The following is a 21,568-nucleotide window of genomic DNA, read 5'->3' as shown; positions in this document are numbered from 1 at the left end:
TAACAAATCATAATGAAATAATGGAATACAAACTTGCAGAAAGAGGAAACATTTGACTATATAGGAGTAGTAGTTTATGAACAGCACAGAAGAGCTGAAATGATTAAAACCTGATTGAGAAAACTTAATCTGTATATAAGATGGTAAGAGATATCTGTCACACACAAACTCATGCACCCCTGGCCTTTGTAGGTCAATCTTGGTCTCGGTCGACAGCTTATGCTGTGACACACGCAGCGCAACCCATGAATTGGGACAGTTGGGGTTAAAACCTAGTTGGGCTTTAAGTCCCTCTCAAGGCAGGCACAAGTCTCTACTTTGACAGGAAATACATAGCTATGTATGGCGCTGGCCTTTTCAATGTGCCACATATCTGATACAACAACTATGGCTAACTGAACACACCACTGTCCAACACTGATGCCACCTATGAACTGAAGGTGTGGCCCACAGTATAAAGTTTTATGGCTTCAACACAACATGCATTGCCCAATGCATCATTGACAGGAAAGATCAGTGGTGCGCAATGTGCATCATTGCTGACACTGCAACTACAGCCAAGTTTGCACGCCTCTGGTATGACATGAAAACAACCTCAGGCACAGGAAACTATTGGAAAAACCTTGGTGGATTGACTAGGAGTGCTGCATTTTGTGAATGTTGCATATACTACCTTTTCCAACGTACATTCATGCTACATACCTGATAGGAAAAGAAACGCTCCGACCATGATAACCTGCATTAAACAGACTGGCTATTTTACGCTGTACTGATAGAGGTGAACTGAAAATATTTAATTTACATGACCTGGCAGCACCAGTAAAAACCTTTCTCTACTATTTCTTGATACACAGACTTATATCATGTGGAAAAAAATTAACTGCTGTAACACCACAAAAATACAACTCTCCAAGATGCCCACTTAATTATTACTGATGAGGTTTCAATGCCCTCAAATGTAGTTTTGACATTTGTGGATAAGGCTTTACAAGACATCTCGTATATGTACCTTTCAGCAGCAAAGCTGTCATACTTGGTGATAACTTTAGACAAGTCTTAGCTGTTGTCCCCATGGAAATAGAGTCTCCATTACTGAAGCCCGCATTAAAAGTAATCCTTTTTTCAATCAGGTTATCAGGTTTTGATTGATTAAAAACATGGGAGCTGCTACTAAACAACTGCAATTATGGGAAGTGGTGCAGTCAACACTACTATTCAAAATAATGATAGCGCTGTGCTCATTCCTGAAAAATGCATCCCTGAATATACTAAGGAGGCAGATGATCAGCTACTTTTATGCATTTGATTTGTCTATTGAACATGATTTGATTTGTTACATCAAAAACATCATCATCCTTTGCCGAAAAAAGCACATCATATGCAACCTCATGGAAGGTGAACTAAAGATGTTCTTCAGTCCAGTCAGTATTACTTCTGAAGATGCCAATTAATAATTTAACTTCCCCACTGAGTTCATTAACTCTTTGACACCTTCTAGACTATCATCTCACAAGCTAACTCTAAAAAAAGTAACCATCACCATGGTTCTTACAAACCTTAATGGCAATAAAAGAATAGCCAATGACACCAGATGTGTGGTCACAATTCCTCTTCAAAACATGACTAAAGTGGGGGTCATCATCGGATCCTTCATTGGTTAAAGGCTGTTTTTACCTTGCAAGGATCTCTGCACTGAGGACCACACAGTTCCTTTTTAAATTCAATGCTGAACATTCCCCATTTGGCTACCCTTTGCAATGACCATCAATAAAAAAGCTCAAGGCTCAATTATAAAGCTGTAGACTTGAACATTCAACAACATTGGCATCTTCCTGGATTTACCTATTTTTTTGTCATGGACATGTGTATATTCTATTTTCAAGAGTCTGTATACAGTATATGAAGACATTAAAATCAGGATTTTACTTACACACTTCTCATCAAAGAAAAGTCATGTAAACTTTCTATCTGGTATAAATTGCTTCCTGTTTCTGTTTTCCATGCCATTTTCTTTTTTGGAATAAAACATTTTTTTTACTTTGTCCTTCCAAATTGCACAACTTCTGGCTTTTTTTTCCAGTTTCTTTTATTTGAGGACCAGAGGTCCGCATGTCCCACTGCTAAGAAAATAAATACAGAATCGGTTGATTCAATTGATCTAAAGTGCACAAAACGTGGGACTTGACTTTACAGAAAAATTCTACAGAGTTGGGCTGCACATCTATGTGTGCATTTCACATAAAGTTTGAGTCAAATAAGCAGGCTTTAGAAGAAGTAGCAGGAGAAGTACTGTACATGGTGACAATAAAGCATTTATCAAATAATATAAATCAGATGAAGCAAGTTTGTCAATGAAAGGATGGACTAATAGGACATAAACAGAGTTGTAGGAACTTAGGAGTTAATTGTTTTTTTCCTGATCTTTTCTGAGTTACACTGTTTTTATATTCCAATTTGTAACAAGCAGGTTGCACACATGGGAACAGCACTCGGGCAAGAACTGCCATTCAAAGTCAAAACACTGAATATATGCACTTATTTGTTTAACTGAACTATAGTACAGTGGTTAATGCTTCTGTCTGTAGGGTCCAGCATTTTGGGATCTTATCCTATGCCTAATCATATTGGAGTTTGTATGAAACTTTTTTTAGGTAGTCTGGTTCTGCTGTGATTATCATGGACGAGCACACATCCATGGTTAGTTCAGATCTTGCTATCAGTGATGCCTTGAAAGAATTCCATCTACACCCCATAACCCTGAATTTGATGGTGTTTTTTTTAATAATATAAATAAGCTAACATGACTTAGGGATAGGTGGATGAAGACGATGAATGCCACACAAGCTATAAACCATTTGTACTGCATGAGGTGTAAACAAAATAGTATATAGCACAGGTAAAACAAAGTGCAAAGGTGAAGACTAATGTGTAAAATTATCACGGTTATTTAAAACTAAAAAGACCTGATTAGGTCTAGAAAGCAGCAGCTCCTGGTGGTTTGTGCCTTTGTGTTTCTTTAAAAGTTATAGTCATTTGTTCAGTGTGCTTACTTGACAGACCAAAAGGATGGATTTTAGCCAGTATCTGCAAAGGACAAATGGGTGCCAATGAGTTTATACAAACACATTTGCCATGAACTAAAGCAGTAGGTGATGTGGAAAAAGCATGTGACTAAGTGCCCGGTTCTGTTATAGGCTAACACCTGTAAATATTAGGCAAATGATTGACAAGCCAAGTAGTGAATGTAAGGATAGCAGCTATTGGTATTCCTTTAAACTCAATCTGAGAATAATAATTTTCAGGGTTCCTTCTCACAACTCATGTTAACAGGTGATCATCCACTCCTATAAATCTACTATAGGTGTTGTCTCAGCAAAATGCATTATCAGAAGCATATTTGTCTTTGATACTGCCTTGCTTGCAGCATTTTCCTTGAAAAGGTTATGTATGTGCAGCTCAGTACATAGCTCCATACATAGCATCTGCACATCTTAATGTTTTGAGCTTCTGGCTAGGATACAGAAGAACCCTTTAAATAAGTGTGCTTCCTTTTTGTCTTTTATCAGTGGAGGCCAGCACTGCTGGAGTTAGCTGGCTGGAGATAAATTCTCATTATGCATGTGTACATTCTGTAGTTTTCACTTTTATTTTGTTGGCTTTTAGTAGCTTATCATTTATAATGTGGCCCAGGCAGACATTACTAGCTAAAAAATGAAAGAAGGGGAATTTAAAAGAAATAATAAATAACCGGAAGCAAATCAGTTGTTATAAAAGGATTATTTAAGGGTATTTAGACAGCAGAACTGGGTCCAGATCAGATGCTGATGATAGCATTTCAACAGGTCAAGTGGCTTTATTGACTTACAATCCACTCTCAGTATTGCAGAATATGGCACGAAATAACATTCCAAAGGACTGCGGTGCAACATATACATAAACAGAGGACAAGTGCAAGACAGGTACTATAATATAAATGGCTAAATAAATAATGAATGGAAGTAATGGTAAGTGATAATCTGAAATAGATGGTAATAAATAAAATCAACGACTAATAATAAAAAATGACAGTATTAACACGTCTAACAAATGTCCTTCATATAAATAAGCTACTAGGAGCAGATCTGAGAGTGGTGGGGAGGGGCAGTACAGAGTTCAGAGTCCAGACTGCCAAGGGGTACACTGTACACTGGGGTGTGGGCATCATGATACGAGTTTAATGGGTGATCAAGACATTTTAAGCCTACCCTTATATGATGTGCCAGCAAAACCAAATAGGTTTGACTGTTGAACACATCCCCATGAGCAGCAATATACTTGTTGTAACATTTGCAAATCTTTTCTGTGTCAACTAGATAAAACATTTTGCCTTTAATGGACAACCACTCTTCTATTGCTGAACTGACTTGTGAAGTCTTCATCATAAACATAGCATGTCCCAAGGAGGTAACTCTTCGCACTTGAGAACAGATGATAATCACAGTGTGCCAGATCCAGAGACTAGGGTGGGTTTGGAATCTCTTCGAATCCACATTTTTAGAGAGCAGCCTTTGCAACCCATGCAGTGTGATCCTTGGCACTTTTCACCACTGACTGCCTTAAATGCCAAAGCATATCCTTCTAACATCGGTAAGTTATGAGGGCCTCTTCAGGACTGTAATTAATGTGCCTTCAAAGCAATTAAAAAAAACAAAAAAAAAAAACTAAACTGACCTTCCCAGGTCTGGCGTGTTTTTAAGTTTCATCCCCTATCATGAAAGCAAAATTTCTAAAATTCTCCCAGCTTGAATTCAGCAGCTTTTGAGAGTCTCATTGGAGAACCTTTTGTCTTGACATACCATCCCCAGGAATTTAAATATTCCATAGTATGACTATTTTTTCTGGTCTTCAATTGTTAATTACTGAACTATTATTAGATAAAACTACAGGTCATGATTTCCCCCAAGGGTAATCACAAATTTTTGGGCATTTTATTTGACGAATGTCATCAGGTAATCAAAAATAATAACATAATTCTTTATGCATACCATGATTTACCTTATGTGGACATATTAAATTTATTCACTTTCATTTTTTGTCCTGAAAAATAGATACTGCTTAAAACCAACACTCAAAAATCAAACGTTATTGTCATGTGAATTAGTAAATATAAAAATAATTCAGAATATTTTAATTTACCCAAACTCTTTAAAGCTGCTTTTACAGACTGTGAAAAGCATACCCCCAGACACAGACAGACCGACACCAGGATGTCCAAAACACAATTCCTTTTATTTTCCTACAGCACCACAATGCCTCCAACCCTCTTCATTCTCTTTCTCTCTTCTTCTTCTTCTTTCTCTTCTTCTTCTCTTTCACCTTCGACCTCCTCTCGCCCTCCTCACAAGCTTTGTCTTCTTCCTCCCAACTCTGGCTCGGCTAGTGGAGGGAGGCGGCCCCTTTTATTATGACCCGGATGAGCCCCAGGTGCTCCCCCTGACATCCCTTCCTGGTGTGGCGGAAGTGTCAGGAGAGCACCTGGAAGCACACCGGGTGCCCTTGGGATTACTTCCGGCAGCACTTCCTGGTGTGGCGGAAGTGCTGCCATCCAGGACTCCCTAACTATCCGGGCGCCCCCTGGCGGTGGCCACGTCTTCTCACAGTGGTGAGTGTTCTGGCTCCATTCCTGTGGCCCCCAATTAGGCCCGGGCGGCTGCCCTCTCGTGGCCGAGGAGAAGTATCGTCCAACTCGGGGACTGTCCAGGCGTCCCGGCCGGGCAGTGTCCCTGCTCATCCGTGACAAGACTTATGGGCATGCTTTCTAAATTAGGTTTGTCAGAAAATGTTTTTTTCAGGTTTATGACATTTTCTGTCTTCATATGAAGAGTAAGATGTTAATGGACAAGCCAGTTTAATTCAGATGTCATACCTGATGCTTTAAGTTTGCTAATCTTTTTCTCCTTTTCAAATTTGTTACAACTTTAAGCCTACCTTTATGAAATCAAACTTGTTCATTTTAAGATTACTATTTCAAAATTCCCAAAAAACTGCAGGTATTCTGCTGTTTTCATCTACTTCACATAAATGATCCAACTTCACTATTGTTTTTGCCTGTGTAGTAATACAGAATTAGTTATTGCATTGGACTAACTGCAAGTACAGAAATTAGTCCTAACTGGAAATGTAACTGCTGTACCATTCAAATATTTGGACTAACTGCAAGTACAGAAATTAGTCCTAACTGGAAATGTAACTGCTGTACCATTCAAATGTTTGTCGTGTGCTTTATTCAAATTTTACTTGTGGTACTAATAAACTTTACTTACATGAGTGGTGCAAATGTAGTTGTTTCTGATTTTTTTTTTTTTTGCAATCAAGTATGACATTTCAGTAGTCACACCAGTTGCTTGTCTCTTGAGATTATGTGTTTTGTTTTTTTTGGGTCTTTATTTTGCCTTATACAATTTCTTGTATTAGGAATTTGTTAGTTTTCACATACCCCTTGGGGTTAGAGTGCAGGGTCAACCATTGTACACTGCCCCTGGACCAATTACAGGTTAAGGGTCTTGCTCAAAGGCCCAGCAGAGTAGGCTCTCTTTTGGCAGTGACGGTCATTCGAACCGGCAACCTTCTGGATACCAGCACAGATCCTTAGCCTCAGAGCTTTCTTTAACATATTACGTGTTGTATAAGTGGAGAGATTTGCCTTGTTCTTCAAAACATTAACAAACATGCGGCCAATGTGAAAATTCTGAAACACTAAATAATTTTATTTTGGAATAATGTATACTTAGATATGTGTGAGGTTGGCACCCCATTCAAAATTGAATCCTGTGTTATGCTCACTTGCAACCAGGATAGGCACTGACTCCTGGTGATCCTCAACAAGATATGCCAGTCAAAAAGTGAATAATAGGACTGACAAGTATAACCAAGGATAAATGCAATAATTCTGTTTTTCTCATGTCAGTGTATAGTACTGTATTAAAAAGCAAATTATCTCTCCACTCGCTAAACTTGCTCAACTGACATGATGTTTACAACATCTCACACGTATAATGTGCACAGATCATATATTTTTATTTCAGATTATATCATGGCATTAAAGAGGCAATAATGAAAATCTTTTTTTTTTTCCCATGAAAGTGTAGTAAGATGCTCCCACTTTAAAAAGTTAAACCATGGAGCATTTTTAATTAATGGACATCCCCAGTCCCGTGCCGAAATTCAGTCCTCAGTAGGACATCTTGATGTGTAACTGCAACTAAGGCAGCTGTTTCTCTCTTTTTCTCTCTCTCTCTCAGCTCACACTTGCCGCTGACAGATTTTTTTTTTTTTGGTGCTCCCTCGCATATCACCTAGTAATTCTTCAAATACAAGCAGCAGTAAGTGTGTCACAGGTTGAGAACCTCTGTGCTAGGTAATTAGATGCTGTGGTGATTTCTGGGCAGTCAACATACATGGACCGTGCTCATGTTTAATTGTTCATGAAGAATGGATTTAAATGACCTGTAACTAATCCCTATAAGGTCTACTGTCTCAAACTGTTACTCTTTGATTCTCCATGATATTTTTTTCTAACATAGCAATATTTTCTTTTTGTTGTCAATGCCAAAGGCCAGCCAAACATTGAATCATCTTCAGGAGTTGCCCTCTTATAATAGAATCGTGCAGTTCATCTCTTTACTGTGGCATATGAGGGGGACTGGTCCTAGTACACATGACAAGGCAAGGATGAATCTCACAAGACATATTGTTCTGTATCTTTAAAAATTCAATGACTAGCTTGATATTTGATTTTATAGTTTTTGGCATTCGTGTTGACTTGGTTTTCAAACAAGAAACATGCACTATACACCACAAAGGGGTACATCACATGTTATAGTTCTTGGGGTGGAAAAAATCTTTGGACACTTAGAAAATCCACTCCAATGAATAACTCTTTCAGATTCAGTCTCAAATTGTTGACCAATGCTATTATATGGTTGTGGTCTGCGTCTGTCTGATGCAGTAGTATGATCTCTGATGAAGGTACAAATGGTATCAAATCACAGCCTAACGTACAGTACTAACACTCAGCAGTTGCCTGTTCACCCTCAATGTGTTAACAAAACAATAGGTGAATGTAAAATGTTTATATACTGTACCAATATCCACTTAATGACAGCACCTATCATAAGCAATAACATAAAAAGTCTGAGCAATACTTATTTTTTAAGTAAAAAAACCTACATTACAACACTGTGTACATGGCAGTATCCTGGTCCTCTGCAGGGCTCAATGATAAAGCGAAGCAGAAATAAATGTGCAGTGTGCAATCCAGCAACTGGAACTGATTAATAAAGTGGCAGTTTAGTTTTAATCCAGCTATTTGCAATAAATGTGTTGAAACAGTGTGATCAGGTGACACAGCAGCCAGTGTTCTTTACACAAATCATCCTGGCACAGGTTGAGATGAGGCTGAAGTTGGTTACTTATTCATTGGTTACTTGTAGCTGAATTTAAGGTGGAATGGAAATTCTGAATATTTTGAGATTGATTTTTAGTTTGTATTGTTTTACTATTTATAATATTCTTAGCATTATTTTTGAGATACGGCCAATGAAGGCAAGAGTTTAGTGAAATTGTAGCATTAAGAGAGATTACAAAAGGAGGCTGTGGGAGGGAAAATGTAATAGTCCTGTGCATTCTCCTATTTGTTCTTCTAGCATCTCGTCATAGTAATTGGTTGATATAGTGGTCACCCACTAACTTTTTGTATTTGTCCATGGTCTTTAAGTATATTGGGTCAGAAGCAGATTTCCAAATAAACATATAAATGTAGTGTACATATTAATAGCATTAGTTCTAATTTAAATACATGCTCAAGAAATATGTTTACTGTTATTTTTGTAAAGTGTAACTGTAGTGTTAGAACCACTATGTTTCAACATCATTTATTTCAGGTTAGTGCATTCCTTTGTGCATTTTCAATTATTTATGTACATCTACCAATATAGAATAATGAAACATTTTTGTGGTTATTTAAAGTTATATTGCCAGGCAAGAATGCTGAAGGGGTGAATTGCCAGTTTGTTACAGACCAGTCCAATTTGGCATTATTGCTGATTCATTTCCCTGTGATATTCCGCAACTCTCCCTTAGACTTAAAACAATAGTTTTTCTTTAAAAATGAATCCAGAAACAAATCTTATCATCATTATTCTTATTGCTCATGTTGTTCACTTTCAGCTGCAGCATCTCCATGGGTAAGTTTAGTATCGCATACAGCAGGCTAATGACATAAGGTGTGTTTACGTTTGCATGTTAAAACTATTTGTGGCTGAATCTACTCTTTGAATTGTTTTTATAAGGACTGTATTCTGTTATTTACATATTACTGTGTTTTATTACCTCATACCCCTAAAGTAGACAAAGTGAGTCTGAAACTGGATATACAGTGTGTACTTCATTACAGAGGATGTTAACCCTTCTAGATGTATTGTTTCACACTGAATAGGATTTGTGTTGAAGTCATTTTTATATCTGGTGCTTAGACTTTTAATCATTTTCACTTTATTTTAAAATTTTCCACATGCATTATATTGAACTAAAAGCAGTGTACTGAATGTTGGTACCTAGTTCTTAAAAATAAATGTTAATGAGTTGTAAACGTAAATATCCTCTTCAGCTGTCCTGCATAAAACTGAGGAGGTAATTCTTCAAAACAAGCTGCTTTACTATACTAAAGAAGGAATAATAGTTACAAACTAATCTGCTTACGTAGGAAACTGCACATTTTAAAAGGACAAGGGCAGCCATGGGTGTGATTATAGTAGTATTAAGGAGAGTAGTTTAAGTTTAATTTTGTTTCACTTCACTTTAAAGTTGAAGTTGTTTACCTGGTGAGGGTTGCGGTGGCATCATGCTGAGCTAGACAGACAAGGCTATCCTTGGCAGAATGTTCCAGCTCTTCATGAGAAATTCTCAGATGTCACTAGAGCAGTTGAGAAAATCCTTCCAGCATTCCTGGGTCAACCTCCGAGTCTTCTTCTAATGGGCTGTGCCTAATGCCATCTCATGTGGGAGGCACTTGAAGCTAAACCCACCTTAACTGTCTTTTCTTGAACTACAGAAGGAGCAGTTCTGCTCCCAGGCACCACTGTATCACTAAACATCTTACCCTGTCATGGAAAGTGAGCCCAGGAACCTTGTACATAAGCAGTGTTTTGGCTGCTTGTAATTGTGATTTACTCCTTTTGGTTAATTAGCCAGAGCTTGTGACTGTTGGTGAGGACAGAAATATACAATGAACAATAAATTGAAATCTTCATCTGAGGGCTTATCTCTGCTTCACCATTATACAGTGGGGCAAAAAAGTATTTAGTCAGCCACCAATTGTGCAAGTTCTCCCACTTAAAAAGATGAGAGAGGCCTGTAATTTTCATCATAGGTATACCTCAACTATGAGAGACAAAATGAGAAAAAAAAAATCCAGAAAATCACATTGTCTGATTTTTGAAGAATTTATTTGCAAATTATGGTGGGGAAAAAAAATATTTGGTCAATAACAAAAGTTCATCTCAATATTTTGTTATATACCCTTTGTTGGCAATGACAGAGGTCAAACGTTTTCTGTAAGTCTTCACAAGGTTTTCACACACTGTTGCTGGTATTTTGGCCCATTCCTCCATGCAGATCTCCTCTAGAGCAGTGATGTTTTGGGGCTGTCGCTGGGCAACACGGACTTTCAACTCCCTCCAAAGATTTTCTATGGGGTTGAGATCTGGAGACTGGCTAGGCCACTCCAGGACCTTGAAATGCTTCTTACGAAGCCACTCCTTCGTTACCTGGGCGGTGTGTTTGGAATCATTGTCATGCTGAAAGACCCAGCCACGTTTCATCTTCAGTGCCCTTGCTGATGGAAGGAGGTTTTCACTCAAAATCTGACGATACATGGCCCCATTCATTCTTTCCTTTACACGGATCAGTTGTCCTGGTCTCTTTGCAGAAAAACAGCCCCAAAGCATGATGTTTCCACCCCCATGCTTTACAGTAGGTATGGTGTTCTTTGGATGCAATTCAGCATTCTTTCTCCTCCAAACACGACGAGTAGAGTTTTTACCAAAAAGTTCTATTTTGGTTTCATCTGACCATATGACATTCTCCCAATCCTCTTCTGAATCATCCAAATGCTCTCTAGCAAACTTCAGACGGGCCTACACATGTACTGGCTTAAGCAGGGGGACACGTCTGGCACTGCAGGATTTCAGTTCCTGGCGGTGTAGTGTGTTACTGATGGTAGCCTTTGTTACTTTTGGTCCCAGCTCTCTGCAGGTCATTCACTAGGTCCCCCCGTGTGGTTCTGGGATTTTTGCTCACCGTTCTTGTGATCATTTTGACCCCATGGGGTGAGATCTTATGTGGAGCCCCAGATCGAGGGAGATTATCAATGGTCTTGTATGTCTTCCATTTTCTAATAATTGCTCCCACTGTTGATTTATTCACACCAAGCTGCTTACCTATTGCAGATTCAGTCTTCCCAGCCTGGTGCAGGTCTACAATTTTGTTTTTGGTGTCCTTTGACAGCTTTTTGGTCTTGGCCATAGTGGAGTTTGAGGTTGTGGACAGGTGTCTTTTAATAATAATAATAATAATAATAATAATAATAATTCATTATATTTCTATAGCGGTTTTCTCAGTACTCAAAGCGCTGTCTACACAGGGAGGAACCGGGAAGCGAACCCACAATCTTCCACAGTCTCCTTACTGCAAAGCAGCAGCACTACCACTGTGCCACTTGTGAGGATTTTTTTATATTGATAACGAGTTCAAACAGGTGCCATTAATACAGGTAACGAGTGGTGGACAGAGGAGCCTTTTACAGGTCTGTGAGAGCCAGAAATCTTGCTTGTTTGTAGGTGACCAAATACTTATTTTCCACCATAATTTGCAGGTAAATTCTTTAAAATCAGACAATGTGATTTTCTTTTTTTTTTATTATAATCATTCCATACAAATAGATCAATTTATAACCAAACAAATTAAAGACAAATCAAACCCCACATCCTGAGAAGGAGAGCTTAGCTAAAGGAGAATTGCTTAGGGCTTTTTAATAAGACAACATTAAGCAAAGGATAGGGAGAAATAAATATATATGTAAATAAGAGATGGAGAAGGGAATTAAATGCGGTAATGGTTATTTCTCTTATTCTAAAATAATATTGATCAGATCCTGCCAGGTTTTGAAAAAATTTTGTACAGGTCCTCTAACTGAGAATTTGATTTTTTCCAATTTCAAATAATATAAAACATCGATTTCCCACTGACTTATCAGAGGAGAGTTAGGATTCTTCCAATTTAACAGAATGAGTCTGCGTGCCAAAAGTGTAGTGAATGCAATCACCGTTTGCTTGTCCTTTTCCACTTCAAGTCCGTCTGGAAGGACACCGAACACAGCTGTTAGTGGGATAGGAGGGATTGTGACCCCAAGGCTGTCTGAAAGGCACTTAAAAATTTTTGTCCAAAATGATGTTAATTTGGTGCAGACCCAGAACATGTGACCCAGTGAGGCAGGAGCTTGGTTGCAGCGTTCGCAGGTTGGATCTTGCCCTGGAAACATTTTGGACAGTTTTAAGCGAGACAGATGAGCTCGATACATAATTTTTAGTTGAATAATTCTATGCTTTGCGCATATGGAGCTCGAGTGAATTCTCTGCTTTGCTACCTTCCACTCCTTTTCTGATATATTGATTAGATCTTCTTCCCATTGTCCTCTTGGAACTTTGAAAGGAAGGGACTCTAATAGGATTTTATATAATGCAGAAATGGTGTTTAATTCCTCGGCATTGAGCAGTATTTTTTCCAGCATTGTGGAGGGTGTGAGGTGGGGAAAATCGGGCAATTTCTGTTTAACAAAATTTCTAATTTGAAGATAGTGAAAGAAATGTGTAGCTGGGAGGTTGAATTTTGAACGTAATTGTTCAAAAGATGCAAATATGTTGTCTATATAAAGATCTCTGAGCATTTTAATCCCAAAACTTTTCCAGGTATTAAAAACTGGATATGTTTGCGAGGGTTGAAAGAGGTGGTTTTCTTGCAGAGGTGCCACCGATAAAAGATTTTCCATCTTAAAATGCTTTCTAATTTGGTTCCATATTCTAAGTGAGTAAAGCACAATTGGGTTATTAGTATATTTGCGATAACTTGCATTTTTTGGAGAGCAGAGCAGGGAGTATAAAGAAGTACTACAGGATTTTATTTCTATTGCGGAACAGGCCTATGTGTGTTCATTTATTTGTGTCCAGGTTTTTATGGCTTGTATGTTTGCTGCCCAGTAATAAAACTGAAAATTAGGTAAAGCCATGCCACCTTCTGCCTGAGGTCTTTGTAGGGTTGCTCTTCGGATACGTGGGTGTTTTGAGTTCCAAATGAATGGGGTTATTGTTGAATCTAATTGCTTAAAAAATTATTTATTGATATATATTGGAATGTTTTGAAATAAAAACATCTATCCAGGTCTTGCTTAATTTTTTCCATACAGACGGCAAAATTTTGTTGATAAAGAGCTTTTATGTTTACAATTTTGTTTTTGGTGTTCTTTGACAGCTCTTTGGTCTTGGCCATAGTGGAGTTTGGAGTGTGACTGTTTGAGGTTGTGGACAGGTGTCTTTTATATTGATAACGAGTTCAAACAGGTGCCATTAATACAGGTAACGAGTGGTGGACAGAGGAGCCTCTTACAGAAGAAGTTACAGGTCTGTGAGAGCCAGAAATCTTGCTTGTTTGTAGGTGACCAAATACTTATTTTCCACCATAATTTGCAAATAAATTCTTTAAAATCAGACAATGTGATTTTCTGGATTTTTTTTTTCTCATTTTGTCTGTCATAGTTGAGGTACACCTATGATGAAAGTTACAGGCCTCTCTCATCTTTTTAAGTTGGAGAACTTGCACAATTGGTGGCTGACTAAATACTTTTTTGCCCCACTGTATGCTCTGGCACAGTGTTTGCAAACTTGGCATCACTGCACCAATTCATTAATCTCCAAATTACTTCTGTCTTCACTCATGAATAAGATCAAGAAGTTCTAGAACTCCTTCATATGGGGCAGCTACTTATCCCTTACTTTACCTTATCTGGTTTGGGGGGACGACCATCACATCAGATTTGGAGGTACTCCTTGTCTTCCTAACTGCATCACAGTCCACTGTCAATCATCCAGCGGAACTGCAACTTACTTGCTTTTATTAAATTAAATGTCAACCTTATTCTTTGATGGACTGTCCAGGATTGGTTCCTGTCACCTGCTCCATTCTCCTGCCACCTGATGTGGATTAAACGGGTTTGTGAATGTTACAGTGCATTATTCTCATTGGATTGTGTTGTAGAGTTCTGCACTTTTAAAATTAGACAATCAGTGAACAAGTGGTAGCATTTATCATTGATTTTTGTCTGTTCTGACCTTGAATCAGGGATAATAGTCTTTATTAAAGAAATCATAAGGAAAAAGCAAGTTTTAGCTTATCCAGAAATTATTTGGAACTGTACTGGCTTAGTCCTCTCCAAGACATGATAGTTAGCTGCACGCCACATGGATTTAGGACAAGGTTCTTCTGTAGGTTTGTGTTCCAGTCTTAGAGTGGTTTTACTGTATTTACAGCACGGATTTCATGCTTAACTTTGCCATCATCATGTGTAGTGGCATCAGCTGGACTGGCCATATGTGTTTTGAATAGTCATGTAAAGAGTAATGAGAACTGTTTTTGTATAAAAATCTAATCCAATATTATTATACGTTTTATATGCTAGGAAATTTGCTTGTCTTGCACATTCAAAGACCTGATCAGTACCTGACCTGGGGCTTCAAACTGTATAAAATTATAGACTACTCTGTCTCATGGGAGGGGGGGGGGGCTGCCATTACCCTTAGGGGAGGAGACAGCCTGGCTGGGAGGGGTCAGACAGGACAGTGGGGAAGAGGGGTGTGGGGAAATTCAGTGACTGCCAGATTAGTCAGTCAATTCTTCAGCATGCAGTAGCTCTTGTGGTGATTGAGAGCCAGTGGAGTTCTGAAGAAGGCTGTTAGGTTCATAAGAAGTAAGTATTTAACCTTTGTTTAACTTTAAATGTATGCTTCTTAAAATATCCTGCAGCTATTTTGCTTTGTTTCAGTTGTGAAAAGTAATGTAGATTCTAGATATCTGATTCACAATGGAGACCAAATTTGCATGTGGGAAGGTTGTGAAATTGTGTGTGCCTAAACAAGAGAAGAAGTGAGCTTTACTGCATCTCTGGTGATTTTTAAACTGGGAAGTTCATGAAATGTTTTTAGTGTTTCTTGCATGAAATTAGATGTCTGCCAAACTGCACCCCCCATCCCACCCCACGCTATCAGCACCCACTAACAATTAATGCTGCATGGGCCTTTGATCTCACTGACAGCACATTTCTTAAATTACTTGTTTTATTCCATGTAGCCTGTTAGCCAAGCTGCTGAAGTTTTGGATTGGGTATGCCAGAAAACTAAAGGCCCCCCTCCCCCTTACCATCTAACTTTCACCTTTGACCTGTATAGATAAGACCACATTCTCACAAGGCTTTGCTTTTTTAATCTTTATGCTGCAGCTCCTTGAATTCCCATGGATCTTTGTCTCTGAGTGCCCACTGAATAGTATGCTGCTGTTGAATCTGTGCCAAGTTTTCTTAGAATACTGGGCATGCTATTTCCCGATGCTCTCCTTTCATTTAATTCTTAGATGGGAGGAAGAAAATCCTCAAGTCAGGAAACGCAAGCAGCTAGAATAAAATACACACAGCCTGTATAATATATAAAGAAGAAAATGTCAGGTTTTGTTTTGGTCATATAATTCCTAGTCCAGATGAACCCAGTTTTGTTAATGCAACATCTGATATCTGTCATCCAGCTGCTGTAGTTTTTAATGGCACAGCTGTGTGTTTTAAATATTTTATCATTGGGTGTAACCTCAAATTGTAATTCCTGGGCACTTACTTAATCCGAAACTCACACAAGACAAATGACCTGACCTTAACGACTGCATTTTGAGCTGCTCAAAGGCTTGGGAGTAGAGGAGACACAACCTTGCATGATAAAAGAAGCTCCTGCATTTCAGAGAAAATTAAATTAACTGTACTTCCCCTGCCCCCAACTTATTCTCAACCCTTTGGCTAATGGGTGTAGAGGGGGTTGGGGGCAGAGCAAGATACACTTTTGTAACACCTCAACTGGTCAGGTAAAAGTTGCTGTCAGCAGACACACTGGCCATAGAATAGGGGGAGGCAGAATAGCTTGCAGACTGCAGCCATCATCACATGAGGCCCCAAGAAGGTAGTTTCTTGAAAGTACTTCCTCATAAAGGTTGACTTATTAGTCAATCTTTACAGGAATTGTACAATCTACAGCTGGAAATACAGCCTTGTGGGTCTTTTAGCAGTTGTCTATCATGTCCACTAACATTTGTATTACTCTTCATCCTTTTCTTGGCCAGATGAGAGCAATTATCTTGAATTTCCTGAGCTGAGAAGCATGAAGCACTAGTTGTGGTGTCTCTGGCATTTCTTTATCTGAAATTAGTTAGACACTCCGTCTCTAACCCACCCCTCCCCCTTCAATTCTATATTTGCCAGATCTTATAAAAAAAATTGGTAATAGTTTAATACAGTGTTCAAGGGAAGTATCAACACCAGTTTAAGCAACACCTGCATATTGTTTCAGTAATCTGTAAAGATATGTAAAGAGGGATGTCAGCCTCCTCTTCAGGTGTCTCATGTTTTCCCTTTACTACCATTCCAAATCAATCACAAATACACTGGGTCATCATGATATCCTTCAATCTATATACTGCTCACAGATGACACATTCAATTTCACCAATTTGAATCTTGCAGATATATTCCCAAGCCGTGTATTGCATAAAGCTATGCAACCTGCAGAAATGAGTATGGAGTGCAACATCCAGAAATGAATGCAGTGATAGTGATGAACACACATCAGAAACTTCAATTTTACAACCCACGTGAAGAATTCATACTTTAAGGCTGATACAGATGTGTGTGTGTGTGTGTTTAAACTGTAATACTGCAATTACTTGGATAAATTTTGGTGTGCAAGCACATGTGCCATTTTCTCGGCAAGTTTTGTATAATTTTTTTGTTTTTTTTTGTTTATTATCACCAATTTTTGCACATGGCCAAGCATATGCTATCTTAAGCCACCTCAAGGGCAAAAGTTAAAGTAAAAGTTCTTGATACAGAAAAGTAAGCAAAATTAATTACCAATGAAGACTGAGTGTTAACTCAAAATATTGTGTATAAGGAAGAATTTTCTGCTTAAATATATTATTGCGTTACGTAAGAATACAAGCATATATACCACACACATTTAAGAAAACAAGTTACTTAACAATTTTTCTCATCCTATATTTTCACTTACAGACATAAGCACTTCTTTCTTTTCAGGACCTGCTGTTATGGGTAGTTATTTAATAAGCAAAGGATTTAGTGGATTTTAATCACAATGTCTGTATTTTTAATCAATAGTATGTTTTTAGAGAGGGAAGAAGGTGTCTTGCTTTTCTGTTGGCAGTCAGACTTGTTCAAAGAGAGCCAGAATGTCTCAATGTCTTCATTGAAATGAATTTTTAAGTCAGAAGTAATATCTTTTTAATTATGGAAATGCTGAGCATATGCATCTGTACTCCTTGACTTTTAAGTTTCTTCTAAATGAAATAAATGCAAAATGTATGTACAATGTTAGGAAATTTTCTTTATTGTTAAACTGCATTCTGCTTTGGTCAGTTTCGGTCTGGTTTAGCATCACTGTTTTACTTTGCAATATTGTGATGGCTATAGATTACACTGTAGTTATTTAATTGTTTCATCAAGACTGAAACAACTGAACAGTTATTTTCATTTTTTTGGTACTAGGAGAACACTATAGATTGCCCGATTCCCTTCAGGTTCACATGGTGCTTCAGAGGTGCAGAAACCCTGTAGTTCATAGTCTAAAATCTAAGCCACTAGACCACAAAGCTTGAAAATAAGATAAGGTCAAGTGACTCATCACAACAATGCGTGGGGCATGGTGTAGGTGGAGAAAGGCAGACTATCAAAATAAAATAAGACAAAGATTTGCCTCTAAGACAACACACCCGTAATTTGGTTTTGCAGTTACAATTTCACTAAACAAATGAAAAATTTTACACTCAGCTGGGCTTATCCAGCTTGTGATAATCACAGTGTGAGCTGTCTTGCATTCCAAAGTAGGTAGTCATCCAAAGTTTCACAAGCCTTTATTGGTGTATTAGCTAGATGCAGTGTTAGATTTCAAAGTATTAGATATCAAAACAAGTAGTTATCAAAGGTAAAACGGTACATTGTTTTGTTAAATGTCAATGTAAAACAGCTCTGTATTTTATGGGTGTCACTTAAGAAAAATGCTATTTGCAATAGACTTCTGTGAAAACATAAAGAAGCAGCATTCTCAATTCTCAATTTCATACTCAGAAACACAGGAAAATGAGTAAAGAAATGAATAATGCATTGATTAAAAAACACAAAAAACAAGGAATGATTAAAGCAAAGCCAAAGTAAAAAAGATATTAGACCCTATCATGTGGCTACCCATCTTCAACTTCTTCCCTAGAAAAACCAAGGACTTTCCCTTCCTTCCTCCTGTCTCTTTCTTTCTCTTTCTCTTCAAAACGGTGCAATTTTTGCTCCTGCCAGTGAGTCTTTGCCCGGCTCCTTTTCTGATTCCATGAACACACCTCCATTAACAGAGGTGGCCTCCAAAACGTAATCCAGGGCTATTTCCTCTTTAAGCCTCAGAATCACTTTAATGCTCTGTCACATTAAATGACTTTTCCAGCGACTGTTCGTTGCAGACTTCATTTACATACTCTTAGCGACTCGTAGGCAGTTGCGGCACACTGCCATGCCCGGCAGTTGTGTAATCTGACATCATCAGTCCCAAGAATATCAAACCTAGTTATAGATACATACTCTGTGTATGTTACAGTTGAGAGAACCAGTGCTTAGCCAGCAGTACAATTCATATAATGCAGCTATGAGGAACATGGAGGTTTTGGACCTTGCAAACAGAAGTGAGTCTTATCTACTGGATGTTTCATCTTTTACCTGCAATGAAAGAATGAATGTAAGCAAAAAAAAAAAAATAATAATAATAATGGCCAAGATTGCAGCTGAACTCCCTATACCCGGAAATCATTTGTAGATCATTGGCTGTGTATGGCAGAAACATTATTGGGATTCAGAAAAAGGAGCAAAAAAAAAGTTGTCAAAGAGTCACGCAATTCGTCATGCCCTGTGATTTTTAATCCTCAAATGAGACATACTGAGGCAACATGATCAGCAACTGTAGTCTTTTAAGTTTGACATCCCCTCTGACTAGAAGTTGTGTAATGTGCCACTGCCTTTATGGATATAAGAAATGCTTTATTCCTCTCCAGCACTGCTAGCTTACATAAGAATCCAGCAGATCCCAGAAGACCGACACTTCTGAATTGCCATTTCACTTGCTACCTGCTTGTTCGACAAGGCTTCCCTCTCCCTTTTTGATGATCTTATAAAATCACTTCAGGAGTAACCACAGCAAATGCAATGCTTACGCCCCACTGAAATCCCCTCTTGGCTTTCATTGGTGTGCTCTGACTGCCTTATTCTGTTCCCTGGTTTTATACTACCCTGTTGGTACCATTGCCCTGGGAATACCCAACTAGCCAGGAAACTATTTTCTGTCAAAAAATGAGGCTTAGGCAGTTTTCACAGCAATAATGATGGGCATGTATCTCCATATAATTTTTCTTTTAAATCAGTGGAAAGCAAGGAGTCTTCATTTCTCTTTTCCCTTTCTCAGTTTGGGCCCTATTAAGTGCCATGTGGCAATCATGAAATAATTGCCGACTTGCCAAGGACAGGTGTTTGAATGTGACCAAGATTGCTTTTAACACACAATCCTTTAGTTCCCAAAGGATACAGTCTGTATGAGTGTTTGGTGTAGGGATGAAAAAAAAAACATGTAAGTGGTCTAATTGGTCAAAGATTCTAGGACCATCCCGGCCTAATTAATTATAAATGTGTATGACATTAGGAAGTCTAATAGGTGGCTGCCAGCTGACCTCTAAAGCAGTTTGTGCAAGTGGATGCATGTAGTGAACTACCATTAGAAACATGGAACTGACTCTGTGCATCAGTTAATGGCTTCCCAAACACACCTTGTCAATTTTGGTCTCTAAGGTACTTGCCTATTAAATCTATCCCCTTAATTCCCAGTGCCTCTGCACAGTAATTAACTAGCTTTGTAGTAAAGCAGCCTGTTGTACAGCAGCAAGCAACCGACTGCTCAATATAGGGTACTTGTTTCAGCAGGCAAGAAACTTACTTAAATTTAATGCACAGGGCTTTAACCATTTTTTATTAAGGAGATGGTCACAATGTATTGCAAGAAGAATACAAGTAATGTAACATGATGAGTGTTGCTACAAGTGTAAATTCAGTGTAATCTGATTAGTTAGTAAATGGATGAGTGTTAAAAAAATGAATGGATAGATGGAAAAAATAGTACAGACAAAGGACAGATGGATATATCCCTAAACATCTGGAAGAGTGGATATTTGTGTTAAATAACATTTTGTTAAGACTTGAAACACACAGTTAAAGAATTCTACAGTCTGTCACCCATACATCTTAGTGTTTTTGTTAGTACTGCTACATTATTTAACAAGTTAAAAAAACCTATCAGTTTAAACTTTTCTTATTATAACAAGAGCCCTCTCATTAATTTAGCACATTTGTCACAGGACAATAAACAGATTATACCAAGTGAAAAATGCACACCTTAACCTTTTATTTAGAATTTACAACTTAATGTGTCATACATTCTGACTTTTCCATAGAAAGCACATGTAAAGGCACTGCTTTTCAGTATTTTCACTAAGCACTATAATCATTATTTTCGTCTGCTTTGCACTGTATACTTAGTTAAAAAAAAAAAAACAAAAAAAAAAAACAGTTCAATGTTTGTACTGTGTGTAAGACAATGGCAAACAACATACGAAGCAGTAGCTTTTTACAGGGCACACAAACATATACAATCTTGTCAATTTAGTGTCATCACCTAACCCCCAACGTGCGTATTCTTGTCCTGTGGATGTAAACCAGAACATACAGGGAGAACATGTGAACTCGACAAAGACCAAAGCTGTGAGGCAGCCATGCTAATAAGAACTAACCCACCATGTGACACCAGGAGAGTGAACAAATCTTTACATACACATGTTCAGAATAGAGTACAAGGTCGTTCTCCTCACCCATCAGTGCATTTATGGACATGCCCCCCTTTACTTACAGGAACTCCTTACCCCTCATACCTCCTCACGCACTCTCCACTCTGTACACACTAACACTCTCCAAGTCCCTAGAACCAAGCTTCGCAGTATGGATGATGGGGCTTTTTCATCTGTGGAACGCCCTCCCTAACTACCTGAGAGACCCACAGTCGACTGATGCTTTTAAACGAAATCTAAAAACTCATCTTTTTAGAAAGACATTTTGTTAAAGTAGTTATAGATTT

General features: G+C 38.2%; 1 protein-coding gene across 2 annotated transcripts in view; it reads left to right on the top strand.

Annotated features, from left to right (window-relative positions):
- zmiz2 (zinc finger, MIZ-type containing 2) overlaps window positions 1-21,568 on the top strand; it is a 107,759-nt gene that overhangs the window by 28,731 nt on the left and 57,460 nt on the right. The window contains exon 1 of one of the 2 annotated variants that reach the window (XM_051936266.1): window positions 15,034-15,055. The exons of the other annotated variant lie outside the window; for it this stretch is intronic. The gene's annotated coding sequence lies outside the window, so the exon portion shown is untranslated. Of the gene's footprint in view, window positions 1-15,033; window positions 15,056-21,568 lie in introns of those variants that run through there. 2 annotated transcript variants of the gene reach the window in all.

This window comes from Erpetoichthys calabaricus, chromosome 1, assembly GCF_900747795.2.
Source record: "Erpetoichthys calabaricus chromosome 1, fErpCal1.3, whole genome shotgun sequence".
NCBI lineage: Eukaryota > Metazoa > Chordata > Cladistia > Polypteriformes > Polypteridae > Erpetoichthys > Erpetoichthys calabaricus.
Note: the sequence above shows the minus strand (reverse complement) of the source record. Positions and strands in the feature narration are given on the sequence as shown.